Genomic DNA, 15,516 nt, shown 5'->3' on the forward strand with positions numbered 1-15,516 from the left:
AAGATTCATGTGTGCCGTAATGATTGTTGCTTGTATCGAAAGGAATGTGCCAACACATTTGTCTGCCCTGAATGTGGTGTGTCTAGGTGGAAATATGGTAAAGATGCAAATAAGAAAAAGAAAATCCCTGCTAAAATAATGTGGTACTTTCCACCTATTCCATGATTTCAACGGATGTTTAGAAGTGTTGAATGTGATAAAAATTTAACATGGCATGCTAATAAAAAAGAAATTGATGATAAATTACGGCACCCTGCTGACTCTTTAGCTTGGAAGTTAGTGGACACCATATGGCCAAATTTTAGTTTTGAACCTAGGAATCTTCGTGTAGCATTGTCAGCAGATGGAATAAATCCGTATAGTGATATGAGCTCCAAGTACAGGTGTTGGCCAGTCGTGATGGTGATTTATAATCTTCCCCCATGGTTGTGTATGAAACGAAAGTTCATGATGTTATCAATTTTGATTTCGGGTCCAAAGCAACCAAGAGATGACATTGGGATATACTTAGAACCATTGATTGATGATTTAAAACTTTTGTGGGAAAGTGGTGTGCAATGTTACGATTCCTATAATGAGGAACTATTCAACCTAAGAATTGTTCTATTATGGACAATTAATGATTTTCCAGCATATGAAAATCTTAGTGGATGTAGTGTGAAAGGGTATAAGGCATGTCCAATTTGTGGAGATCACACATCTTCAATACGACTGAAATATGGAAAAAAATGGCATACCTTGGGCATCGAAAATTTCTACCACTTAATCATCCTTTTCGTCGTCAAAAGAAATCATTTAATGGTGAGTGAGAACTTGGAAGTATTCCTGAACCTTTGTCTCGGGAGGTTGTATTTGAAAAAACTAAAGATCTTGACTTTCAAAGAGGAAAAATAAACAAGAAAAGAAAACACTCTAAAGGGAGCACCAAGAGTTGTTGGAATAGGAGGTCTGTTTTTTTCGAGCTCCCCTATTGGAAGCATCTTCATGTTAGACATTGTTTAGATGTCATGCATATTGAGAAAAACGTTTGCATGAATATTTTAGGCACACTTCTCGATATTTCAAAAAAAAAAACTAAGGACGGTTTGAATACTAGACGTGATTTAGCTGATTTGAAGATTCAACCTGAGCTTATTTCTATTAATGGGAATAAAAAAAATTTCATTCCCTCTGCTCACTTACAAAGAAAGAAAAGCGGTTTCTTTTGAAGATGTTATCATAAATGAAAGTTCCTCGGGGTTACTCATCAAATGTTAGGAATCTTGTGTCAATAGAAGATTCAAAACTGAATGGTCTAAAATCTCATGATTGTCACGTCCTCTTATAATAATTGCTCCCCGTTGCCATCAGATATGTGCTTCCAAAACATGTTCGATATGATATAACTCGTTTGCGTCTTTTTTTCAATTTTATATGTAACAAAGTTATAGATGTTACACAAGTAAAGAAGCTGCAAGAAGACATTGTGAATACATTATGTTTATTAGAGAAGTAGTTCCCTCCTTCATTTTTCACGATAATGGTCCATCTCACTGTACACCTTGTTAGAGAAGTAAAACTTTGTGGGCCCATTTATTTTCGATGGATGTATCCATTTGAAAGGTTCATGAAAGTTAGAAGAAACGCTGTAAGGAATCGACATCGTCCAAAGGGTTGTATTGCCAAAGGTTATATATTAGAAGAAGCTGTTGAATTTTGTTCAGAATTTGTATGTGAAGTAGATCCTATTAGACTTGGTTGTCAAAAGTTAAGAGACAATTCAGACAATTCAGAACTTGGTAGACCATTGTCAAGTGGAGTTACTAGCATACCTGAATGAGAGCTTCTACATCAAGCTCACCGATATGTTTTGGAGAATACCATTGACGTGCAACCATATAGAGTAAGTTCTTTTGTCTATACTCCATTTATTTGATTGACATTCATGAAATTAAAAGAAAGTACACTTCAAAAGGAAACATTTGATCACATTGCAACAACACCGAAGTAGATCAACAAACTAGAAATGGATTCAAGATGAACACAACCAAACTTTTATATCTTGGTTACAAGAAAAGGTACATATAACATGAAATTAGTTATCTAACATTATCCTTTCTCATGTATATTCTAATTGTCCAAGTCGTTGTCACTTAGGTTGGAATGAAACTTGCAACAGGAGATGTTGAGGTTTCAGATAACTTGCGGTGGATTTCTCATGGTCCTCATCCAGTTGTGACTACTTACAATAGTTACGCTATTAATGGACGTCACTACCACACAAAGTCGCATGACAAAAATAAAACAGTATAGAATAGTGGAGTTAGTTTAGTTGCAAAAACAATGCAAGTATGTAGCTCAAAAGATAAAAAACCTATAATCGGAGAAATGTCCTTTTATGGTGTGATAGAAGAGATTTGGGAACTTAATTATAATTCATTCAAGGTTGTCATTTTCAAATGTGATTGGGTTGAAAATAGTGGTGGTATCAAAACTGACAAGCTTGGGTTTGTGTTAGTTGACTTAAGTAGAGTAGGACATAAAAACGATTATTTCATACTTGCAACCCAAGCAAAACAAGTGTTTTTTGTTGAATATACTTCTAACGTATTACTGATCATATTTAATCTTTTGTAGGACGAGATTTTGGATAAATCACCTAATGATGAATCACCCAATGATGCATTGTCTCAAGCTTTGGATACTCTAGAATATGGCGGTCGAGTACGTGGTATGGGTGGTTTCATTGCACCTACTATTTATTTTCATCAAGCAAAGCCAAGAAAGTCAAACAAGGTGGATACAACCCAACAAATTATTGATGAAAATGAAGCACTTTGTAAACGTATTCGAGAGTTGGAACAAAAAGTTCAAAACATCCCAACATCGAAACATGGTAGTTGCTCCAAGAGTAAAGTCCAGGAGAACATGGTAGTTGTTTCTAAAGTAAAGTTACAATATTAATTGTTTATCAAAGTGAAGCTATATCATTTACTCGTGGTTTGAAAATCTTGATGATTTAAGGAGAGAGTTTTAGAAAACGTGGTAAAAGAGAAGAAAGAGATTGCTACTAGTGTACGACCGACATCTCTTACATCAAAGAAGAAGGTCGTAAAAGAGGACGAAGTGAAAGAGGAGGAAGTGATTGTTACTAGGCCATCGATATCAAAGAATAAGGTAAATGTGAAGGTGGATTGTAAATAAAAAATTTTAGGTATATGAGTTCTTAGATTGTTACTTACTTGTGTTAGGTAAAAGCTTTAAGGCCGATGACAAAGGAGGTGGAAGTTACTAGTGAACCATTTAATTTACCAATACAATTGAAGTATATTCTTAGTATGCTAAAAGGGTAATGGTTGATGGGTCTTGAGTTATTTGGTATACCTCGAAAGAGTTACGTTTTGCGAGAAGATGTTATTGATTTTTGCAACATGCAAAAAGTTAAGACTTTATCAATGGTGGCTTATATTATGTAAGTAAATGTTACTTCTTTATGATATATATATATTCACAATTTTTAATTAGTAGTAGGTTGATGTATGCAATTAATTTATTGTAGGTACTTATACTCACTCATTATAGATTTGAAGAAGTTTTCAAAGTACGTTTTTATAGATCCATCTCTTATTTCAGCTGGGTTTCAATGTACGTTCTGTAGATCCATCTCTTGTTTCAGCTAGTCATAGTACGATTAATTAGAGCTCGGAACCTTTGTAGTAGATTAATGACTTCCAAACAAGATCAATTAGTTGTTGCTCCTTATAATCATGGGTAAGTATTCCTAGATAAGTATAATTTTTATTAATTTAAACTTGCATTAGTACCAAAATACTAATTACTTGCATATATATTTCATTTAGGGATCGTTGGTCATTAGTAGTCATTAATCCATATGATGATGTGGTGTATCATCTAGACTCATTGAGAACAAGCTCCCGAGATGATATTAAATACGTAACGAATATGTAAGCTAACTATGTTTACGTTTCTTTTTTTTGAATCGCTAAAGAAATTAGTTCATTTTGATTTATACTATACTTGGGAAACGTAGGGTCTTGACGATTTTTCAATCTCAGAAGAATTTGAACAAGACTAGAAAAACAACATTCTGGAAAGCGGTAAAGGTAAATATATTTATGCTACTATTTACAATTTAATTTAGCACATAAGCTAATATGCATTGTTATTTGGTTTTGTGTTATAGTGTCTTTTACAAGTAGGTACTGTTGAATGTGGATATTATGTCATGAGATACATGCGCGAAATCGTGAGTAAAGGCACAAACATTATTACTGATGCACTATGTTTTTAAACTACTTACATTGTAACGTTATAAATAGTATAATATGTGACTAGCTTATTCTTTTTTAACAAAATGTCTACTTGACTTTTTATGTTCTACAGGTTGATAGGAGAAATTCATACTCACAGCTTGAATTGGATGAAATACAAGTGGAGTGAGTTGAATTTTTAGCTCGGTACATATGATAGACACTTAGATATGATCTTAATTTTGTAAATGACTAACATATGAGAATGCCCATAACTTTTTTTGTGTAAATGTTTTGTTCATAGCCATTATACTTATATATATGAGGCCATAGATGCAAGGGGTAGACTTTAGTTTTGGTATACAACACATGTCTTTGGTTATATAAGGATAGCTATTATTATTGTTGATTTTGGAATAGGCCACATATAGGAAATTTTAGTTAGTTATATTTGGATTAGAATTTTGTAATTATTGATGATCAATATGAAGGAGAAGAATGAAATTATTGTTGGTTTATTGGTTTATTTGTCATTTTTTTGTTGTCTAACTACTGGTTGGAAAGGAATGTACCTAATATAAGAAATAGAAAATAAAAAATTTGTATATTTAATATATTAATAAACAATATACATAACGTTAAATACATGACGATTTTTTAGTGTCAACTATACAATTTTGCTTGACGTACGTGTAAAAAGTGTCAAGTATACGATTTTTCTTGAATCAAATATAATATTTTACTTGACGGTCTTTTAGTGTCAACTATACAATTTTACTTGACGTGTAAATAGTGTCAAGTATGTGATCTTGAAGGAAGATTACTTGACGTCAATACAGTGTCAAGTAAATGTATACTCGACGTTTTATTAGTGTCAAGTAAATGAATATTTGACGTTTTTTTAATGTCAAGTAAAGGTACAACAAAAAATGGATTACTTGACGTTAATACAATGTCAAGTAAACGTATACTTGATGGTATTTTGGTGTCAAGTAATCTGATTATACTTGACAGTCGATTACTTGACGCTTTTAAAAACGTCAAGTAAAAGTTTACTTGACACTGTATTAACGTCAAGTAAGCCAATTTTTGTAGTAGTGCTATATCTTCCGCTGCAGCATGTCTCTAGTGTTTTTTCCATCAATATCTGATATTGTATTATTATTAGGATACATAAGTGCACCAATTGCACTAAGATATGATACTTTTGGACCAAGGACTTCTTCATTATCATCTCGAGGTCGCAATATAACTTTCTTCACATCTAGTGAACGAACTTGAATTGTAATGGTCAATGGATATGCTTTATCCATATAAAATCTTTTCAAAAAGTTGATTGATGAACAAATATCTCATCTGCTAAATGCTGTAAACGGAGACAAAATTTTGGTTTTCCCAGATCTTTTATCTTGAATTTTTTCTTAAGATACTCTATTGCCTTTTGAAGGTCTTCAAGAGTTCCAATTATATTTAAATCAAGAACATATATAGTTATAATAGCAAATCTTGACTGTGATTTCTTTATAATAACGCATGGACATATTATATTAATTCGATATCCTTCTTTCAACAAATATTCACTCAAGCGATTATACCATATTCGTCCTGATTGTTTCAATTCATATTATGATCTTTCTAACTTTATTGAACATAGTTCCCGAGAACTTGATTTATATGTTTCAAGTATCTTAAATCCTTTTGGGATTTTCATGAAAATATCATTATCAAGAGATCCATATAAATACGTTGTAACTACATCCATAAGATGCATGTCCAGATTTTCATACACAATCAGACTAATTAAAAATCTTAAAGCGATTGCATTCACTATAGGAGAATATGTCTCCTCATAATCTATACCAGGTCTTCGTGAAAAACCTTGTGCAACTAATCTTGCTTTATATCTTGTGATCTCGTTATTTTCATTTCTTTTTTTCACAAATACCCATTATTATCCTACATGTTTGACACCTTCTAGTGTTTGGACTACTGGTCCAAAAACCTGACGTTTGGAAAGTAAATTTAATTATGCCTTAGTTCCTTCTTTCCACAAAACCAATATTTTCTCTGTCAACATTCTCTGACAGATTTTGGTTCAGAATCCTCATTTTCAGATATAATATCAAGAGAAACATTATATGAAAAATGTTGTCAATAACTATATTAGTTTGATTCCATCGTTTTCCTGTCATGACATAGTTTATCGAGATATAATTATTATCCTCGATTGTTTTATCTTCTTCGACATTTCTTTTAGAAGTCAAATTTTAGATTTCTTCTGGAACATCCACATCTTTAATCGAGTTATATTGACTCTATTCTTTTTTTTGAAGATTTTAATCTTTGGAACCAACTGGTCTACCACGCTTCTGGCGTGTTCCAGATTCATTAATGGCAACATTTTATGTTGGGATATCAATCTTTAGTGGGACATTTGTAGCTGCTATGTGATTTAGTTACTTTATTTGCATCTACAATGCATATGATAATTGATTTTCGATATTTTGCAAATGAATTATTTTCTAAACTTCAAGTTCACATTGATCTGTATAAGTATCTAAATGAGATAATAACGATACATTCCATGTAATTTCTTTTTCCAACTTTTTAATTCCTTCCCCAATGTTGAAAAATTTGTCTCATTAAAATGACAATCAGCAAATTGTGTAGTAAACACATCATCCGTCAAAGGTTCAAGATATTTAATAATTGATGGGGAATCAAATCCAACATATATTCTTAGCCTCCTTTGAGGACCCATCTAATTATGTTATGGTGAAGCAATTGGAATGTACACTGCACATCTAAAAATTCTGAAATGAGAAATATTTGGCTCATGGCCATATGCTAATTGTAATGGCGAGTACTTGTGATAAGCTGCTGGCCTAATACGCACAAGTGACGCAGTATGCAAAGTAACATGTCCCCATATAGATGTAGGGAGTTTAGCAATTAATTGAAAAAGTTTTATAAATGATTATGTTAAACAATTTTGTGTATGAATATGAGTTATAGGATATTCAACACTTATCCCAATAGAGATACAATAATTATCAAATGTTTGGGATGTAAATTTACCAGCATTATTAAGTCGAATATTTTTAATTGTATAATCAGGAATCTGTACTCTTAACTTAATTATTTGAGCAAGTAATTTTGCAAATATAAGATTTCGACTTGATAATAAGCATACATGTGACCATCTGCAGGAGGCGTTTATTAAGACCAAAAAATATTTAAATGGTCTATTTGGTGGGTTAATCGGTCCAAGAATTCGTTATAAAAATGTAGGTGATTTGATTCCCACTTTAACTGGTGATGGTCTAATTATTAATTTTCCTTGAGAGCAAGCATCGGATGATAATTCATTAGATTGAAGAATCTTATGGATCTTGGATGATCCAAGTGATTGTGCCAAATTGTAAATATATTTGGATTCATGAACTTTAGATCCATTGTTGCATATGTTTCAATTACATGTATATGAGTATAAACCAGAAGATAAAGTAGACACCTTTTTTAATATACGTTTTGCATTTGAGATAGTAGATATAATATAAAGATATTCTATCCCATTCTTTCTATCAGTCTCAAAATGATAACCATTGTAATCTATATCTTTAAAACTCAATAGACTTCTCTTTGATTGTCTAGAGAAAAATAATATTTTCTTTTCCACGAGATTTTAATTTTGGACCCTAAATACCTACGAGATTTTAATTTTGGACCCTAAATAAATTAATTTTGGATTTTAAGATGAAATTTCATTTAAGTTGGAATATATTTTTATGAAGGCTTGGTTAGAGTTTATTGGAGGAACTGAAAGCTTTGATTTTTTCCCAATTAAGATTGAATTGGAATTCAACCTCAACTTAGGGTAAGTTAAATTAAATGGATTTTTTTAGGTCTTTAAGCAATTATTAAGTTATTGAACTTAGTTATTTTCCTCCTTATTGTTTAGGATTTATTCTTGGAAAGCTTGACTGTTGCTGTTAGGAATAATTTGGTTAAGCTAAGCTCCAGGTAAGAGATTCTTCTACTAGACCCTCGTACTGAAATTAAGAGTTTGCATGTGATTTCCCTATTATGCATGGATGTAGCTAAAATGCATAATGTATTGATGACATATGTTGATGACTGATAGTTATGACTGAGTTATGTTGATGATGATGACTGATTATGTTGATGTTGATGCATGAAATATTACTCTCATAATTAAGAACGTTAGGATTAATATTCATGCCATGTTTATGATGTTGTGATGTGCTACATGCTATGGATAAGGTGATCTGTTAACTTTATCTATTAGAGTCGTATCCATTGGGTGTCCCTCAGGATCACCACCTTTTATGACTATGTGGTCCGACGGAATCACCAGTCTCATTAGATGTTATATATATAAGTGGACAGACGGGATCACTTACAAGCCAATTATCTTAAGTGTTCCTTCGGGTTCACTGAAGACCAGTTTGTCCTAGGTGTTCTTTCGAGTTCACCAAAGACCAGTTTTGTCCTAAGTGTTCCTTTGGATTCACCGAAGACTAGAGATACCAGAGATGTTCCTACGGGATCATTAGATTGCGTGTGTTCGAGAATGCGCCAGTTTAGGGATACTGTTTCATAGGACTCTAATAGGAAGTTAACAGACACCTAGTGGGACTAGTAGTAGGTCCATTACTGAGTATATATTTATACTCACTCTTTCTATGTTTAATCTTTCAGGCAGAGGTAAAGGTAAGGGTAGAAGCTGACGAATGACAAGAAGTGATCGTGACCTACCATAGGGAAACTTTTTTCTTCTGCTTTCACTTTGCAGCTGTGATTTTAGTATTTATGTAACAACCCAACTCCTTATACTGAGCCGAAGTCATTACTAAATGTAAATAACATGATTTAAGTCATAAAGTTTAGTTGAAACGAATAAAACCTCGGAATTTTATTTATAAAAATCAAATCAGGGTAATGTGCGAAATATAAACAAATATTAAAATCCTACTCGGGCCCTATCTACTTTCAAAGAAATGAAATAGTAAATAAAGAAGAAAATAAAACTCAAGTACTAAATGTTTAAAACGGGGTGTAAGCGGAAGCAGAAATCCCTATGGCTCGCCACGGTCACTTCTGGTTGCTCGCCAGCTTGCCCTTGTCCCTACCTCGACCTCTACCTGAAAAACATGACATGGAGAGAGTGAGTATAAAATACTTAGTAAGAGACCCACTACTAGTCCCACTAGGTGCCTGTTAACTTCCTATTAGAGTCCTGAAAATGGTACCCAATCTCTGGCACGTTCCCGAACACGTACAACATGCGCTCCCGTAGGAATGAAAATCTGGTCTTCGGTGTCCCGGGGGAGCACCTAGAACATATTAGTCTGTAGTGAACCCGGAGGAAGCACTAAGACAATCGAGCTGCGAGGATCCCGTCGAATCACTCGAATCATATCTATATCCATGCTAGACTGGCGTCCCGTCGGACTACGCAGTCCTAAATAGGTGGTGATCCCGAAGAACACCCATGCAGGTACGACTCTAATAGGCTAAGCTAACAGGTATCCTAACCATAACATACATATACGTAACATCATTATGTAATCATATCAGTCTAATCATCATCTCACATCTCATCACAATATCCAACATACAGTCATAACAAGCCACGTCATCACGTTACCATGCCATCATATAAAACCACATCATCAGTCACATCATGCTCTCATTAATTTACATGTGTTATACAGTCTAGTCCTTAACATGCATAACTCGAGGTGTATGCGGTCTCATGGGTCTAGTCATAGAGCTAGTAGTAGAAATCTCTTACCTGGAGATTTGCTCGACGAGTCCTAACAGCAAGCAAAGTGTGCTTCCCAAGCAGCGAGGTCCTAAATGGTTAGGAACAACAATTAATAACCTAACCTTCATGGAAAAGAAGTCCAAGAGTCGTTCGAAGCAACTTACCCAAGATCAAGGTTGCGATAATTCCCTTTAAGTCGAAAAATCCCACGTTCCAACTCTACTTGGTTCAACCGACCCTTTCAGGAAAATAATTTAATTTAACCCAAAATTAAATTATTTAAAACCAAGATTACTCTTCGTTGGGTATGCCAAAAACCCAACCAACTTACTATAAACTTACCAAGGACACGTGGGGGAAAGGACCAAAGAACTAGGTGGCTCCAAAAAGGCTTGGCAGCTCGGCTGGAAAAGCAGGGACCGGCTCGGCTCGTGCGCAGGCGCGACTCGACTCTGACGCAGGTGCTGCGCGCGTGCGGCTCAGCTTGCGGCAGAAGGGAGGCGCGGCTCGACTTGCGGGTGCACGCGGACGCGGCTTGACGCTCGGGCGGGGCTTGACGCAGAGCGGCTGCGCGGGTCGACTTCTAGGACGAAGGCGCAGCGTCTTTGTTCGGGTCGGGAACGTGGATCTACTGCGACAGAAGGTGCGGCTCGGGTCGCGAAGGGGTGATGCTGGTCGAGTTTCTGGCTCGGGCGACGGCGTGTAGTGGAGGAGACGCGGCGTTCGGCAGGTGTCTCGTTTGGGTGCGGGGCGAAGATGCGATCGGGTAGCGCGACGGGGCGCAGCGCACGGCTTCTGGATTCGGACGGCTGGCGGCGCGGGTCGGCTGATCTGTTCAGCTGATCTGCAGTGACGCCCGATGGCGGTGTCTAGCTAAAGGCGGCGACGGCACTTGCTAGGGTTTTCCAAAAATTTTAGGTTGCTTTCTCTTTTTTTCTTTTCCTAAAAAAAATAGGTTTTGCTTTTTGGTGCATGGGTCCCAAGGCTCATTTATAAGGAGAACCTAAAATAAATTCCCTTTTTCTTTTCCCTTCAATTAATTCAAAACCAACAAACCTTCTCTCTCTCCAATTAAAACTCCCAATATCTTAAATTTTCAAAATCATCCAATCACAACATTCTCTTTCAAAAATATATATATTCTTTTCCAAATAAAATATCACATTAGCTTAACTCAATTATTTTATCTTCAACAACCAACCTTACCAATTTAATTATCCAAATCAAAATAATTATAACTCTGAACCTTAATTAATCTCAAATTCAAAATAATCAAGTTCCTCAAATAAATTCGAAATCTCCACATCCACACTCAAGATAATAATAAAAAGGAAATCAAATTGTTGGGGCGTTACAATTTATTATTATTATTATTTTTTTGTATTCTTTGACTATTTTTCTTTAAAAGTAGATAGGACCCGAATTATAAGTTTATTTTAGATTTATTTTTGCACATATTTATTTATTTATAATTTTAATGAGCATTTGAGCTTTTTCATCTAAAACTAGTGTTGTTTTCTCATTTTGTTAAGTAAGTTTTTAATATCTTTTAGTAGTAATAACCTCAGCTTAATATAAAAAGTTGGGTCGTCTCAGATTCTATAGGTAGCTACATTTCTTTTGTTGTAATATTAATGAATAATATATTCCAAGAATTGTGTGATTCTAAAACATATATATTGGAACACTGCATTCCAACATCTAGGGGGATTGATAAGTGAAGGAAAAAAAATCATGATTAGTATCGAGAGAGCAAAACAAAATGGGTCAGTTTATTGTCATAGTCTAAAGATCTCAGATTATTTACTATCAAAATTTAAAAGCATGGGATGGGTCCCTTTTTTAAAGCCCTCACTAAACACATATTTGGACATTGGTTGACAAATATTTCATTGGCATCCCACTTCCAACCTCCGCTATACATATATTTGAGTAATGTAACTGCTAGGATTCTTCAATTTATTCCTATTTCAACCTATTTACTTTGACCCACCTAACCACAATCCCTCCCTCCCTTTTGTGGAAATGTGTATATATTAGAGAAACTATGGAACCTAAGTGGAAATAATGATGGAATTTCTATGTTTTGTCAACCATCCCTAATTTTTTTAATGTACATATATATATGGTTAAGTTATAAAATCTTTTTCTTTAAAAGAATATTGCTCTAAAAATCCAATGGAAGATCGAATCCACGTGGTTAACTACATTGCATTAGTTACATCTCTAGACATAAAGAAATAGAAGTTTTATCATCGAAGATAATAATATAAGACTACATATCAAAGATGTTTTTAAGGTTGGAGAGTTATATAGTGCACCCCTATAAATTGTAGGCTCCGAAATCATCAATAACCTAAATAATTTAGGTTTTGGAAACACTTCGACCAACCCTCACTAGGGCGTGTTGCTCATGGAACTTGACTCATTGACCACCCAATGAAATTGTTATACTTGGTTGTTTCAAACATCATATAGCACATTAAATTATAATTTAAAACTTCACTCTACTTTTTAGTTTTAGTACAAATTTCCCCAAAACTTTTATAAGTTTAAAAAATGCCCCTAAACTTTCAAAAGGGCTAAAAAATACCATTACCATTAGTTTTCGATAGGAATCATTAAACTTTTGTTTCAAAAATACTATTGGACTATTGAAAAGTTCCATAAAAAAAACTTTTAAACAAATTGAACTTAAAAAAAATTAAAAGAAAACACTCTTATTGATCCAATTTAATTTACACCAAATTTAAGCACATAACATAAAAACCAAAATATTAAGGTTATAAAATTCCCCCAAACCTCAAATATTCCAAAATAAAAATTTCTCTTTAAAATATACTAGATTAATATATTTGACTATTAACACACTAAATAATTAACCATTTAAGTTTTAAAATACCTTAATGCTTTCGTAATTCTTTATTCTTATTAGGGTTATTATACTTTATTTATTTATTTGTATTAGAGAAGAGAGGAGATAAAAGAAAAAAAAAAGTAAAAGTTCTAAAAAGTTAGAACATTAACAAAACTATACAGCCGCAAAGGTTATCTAATAATTATTTTTAAAAAATATTTTAAGAGTATTTTTAAACTTTTAAAAGTTTGAAGATGTTTTTAAAAATTCAGTGGGTTAGTAAATTTTTTATTTAAGAAAATATTTTTATTTTAAAATTTAGTGAAATTTTATGGAATTTTATGTTTTGGTTTAAAATTTTGGTTTTCATATTTGGTAGAGATAAAATTGGTGTAAAATTTGGATCAAGAATTTTTTTTTATTAGTTTAAGGATACTTATGAAACTTTTAAATAGTTTAGGGATATTTTTGAAAAAAAACTTTAACGGCTTTTAAACTAACGACAGGAGTATTTCTGAAACATTTTCGAAAGTTTAAGAACATTTTTGAAACTTTTGAACGCTTAGAGACATTTTTGACACAAACTACAAAGCTTAGGAACAATTTTTTTTTTTTTTTTATATTTTAACCTATAATAAATTCAAGGCATTCCATCATTTATTGTAAAAATTATTAAAACATATAGCAACACTAACTAGTCTAGAAGAGTCTTAAAGTATTCATAATATGTCATTAGGTTTATTGAGAAAATATGTAAATAAATTAGATTTCTCTAAAATTATGTTAAAATATGTAAATAAATTAATATCTCTAAAAGAAAAAATCTAAAAATATCCTAGACTTTTTAGGTTAAGGAATTTAGAACTCCTTTAGATAAGTATGAAATTAAAAATATCTAGAATAGCTAGAGAAATCTTTGGCTTGGGCTCCAAGGATTTCTTCATCTTCTATGAACCAAATAAAGAGAAAGAAAAGCAAGCAAAGTAAGTAAAGAGAGGAAGAATTAAAGAAAATAAGAGAAATTTTTTGAGTGAAACTGAAAGTGTGTTCTCTCCAAAAGTGTTAATTGTTTGTAAATTTTCTCAATAAAAGTTTTGTTCATTCACAACTTACTAAATTTTATAATTGAAGTCCAATTATATATTCCGAAGGAGATGAAGAATAACTACCATATCAAAGTATCATACTGGTACATATAATTCACAATAGTTAGCATAGTCCAACTTTTTTGAATTTTATAATATCTGATAAAAGAATAGTTGAGGGTAGTAAGTTGAGGGTCTCAACAAAATAGAACTTCACAAATTGTATAAAATAAATAAATTACTTAACAAACATTAACTTGGTTTTAAAATGAAAGCTAATGTTATCTAAAATAGTCTTTAAATCATAAGCTTGAGATTTATTAGAACAGTTATATATATGTTACTAATTAAAAATATCGAGAAAATATTGCTTACAAAGCTGAATTGATTATTATACTCCATCCTACCAAATTGAAGTTGGAGCCAAAGGACTCTAGTTTATAGTTAATATGAGTGAAGTGTAAAGTTTATTTATTTATTTTTTAATATGATCCATTTTTCAATAAACGGCTAATTAACATCTTAGCTTGATTGGTACCACTTACTTTATTTGTTTACTTTATTATTTTTTTTTGTTCAAATTGAGTTGTTAGGATTTGGGTTGGTTAGTTGTGATGATTCCTATTTTCTTGAGGTTGTTGGATCTTGCGTTCCTTGTCTTTCTGTTTTGGTTTGGCTTTTCGGATGTATGCGTTTCTAAGGTATTTGGGAAGAAAAAGTTCAAGTGTTGGTGTTTGCGACATGGTGGATTTTTTGCGAAAACTGTGGTGAGTAAGTGTTGACTCTTGTAAAGAGTTTTTGGCTAATGTTCCGTTTAGCATAAATAAGAGATTCCAAAATATCAAGGTAATTTGATAATGCTATTGCAAGTAGATACTGATTAAGGGGGAGTAATTCTCTCGATGTTATGACAATAGTTTCTTTATAATTTATATTCTGATGTTCAGATTAGTTTGTATACAACATGTTGAGTTATGTAAAGATTATTGTTATACCTTTGAGTCATAACATTGTAATCATGAAATATTACAAAAAACAATTTATGATCTCTTATCACAAGTCAAGGACCCTTCAAATGTAAATGTTGTGTCATCGAATTGGGTTAACAAAGTCTGATGTTCTTTCTTTGATGATTATGTGTTTCCTAAGCTATTCTTTCAGTAAATAACACACGATACAAGAATTACTACAAGAACAACAATGTCTTTTTTCTCATTTGGTATGAGAGCGGGGTTATGAAGGTGTTTATCGTCATGGAACCAATTCGTGAAGGAAATTTAACTATTAGACCTCATGTTCTTAATGAATCAAATTATGCTTACTGGAAAGCAAGGATGACCGCATTTCTGAAGTCTATTGATAGCAAGTCATGGAAAGTTGTTTTTATATGATGGGAACATCTTACTATGACAGATGATACTGGAAAGGTATCTCGCAAACCCGAGATTACGTGGTCTAATGTTGAGGATGAAGCTTCTTTGGGTAATTATTGTGTACTAAATGCAATTTTAAATGGGGTAGACCAAAATTTGT

Source organism: Cucumis melo, chromosome 2 (genome assembly GCF_025177605.1).
Source record: "Cucumis melo cultivar AY chromosome 2, USDA_Cmelo_AY_1.0, whole genome shotgun sequence".
Taxonomy (NCBI): Eukaryota; Viridiplantae; Streptophyta; class Magnoliopsida; order Cucurbitales; family Cucurbitaceae; genus Cucumis; species Cucumis melo.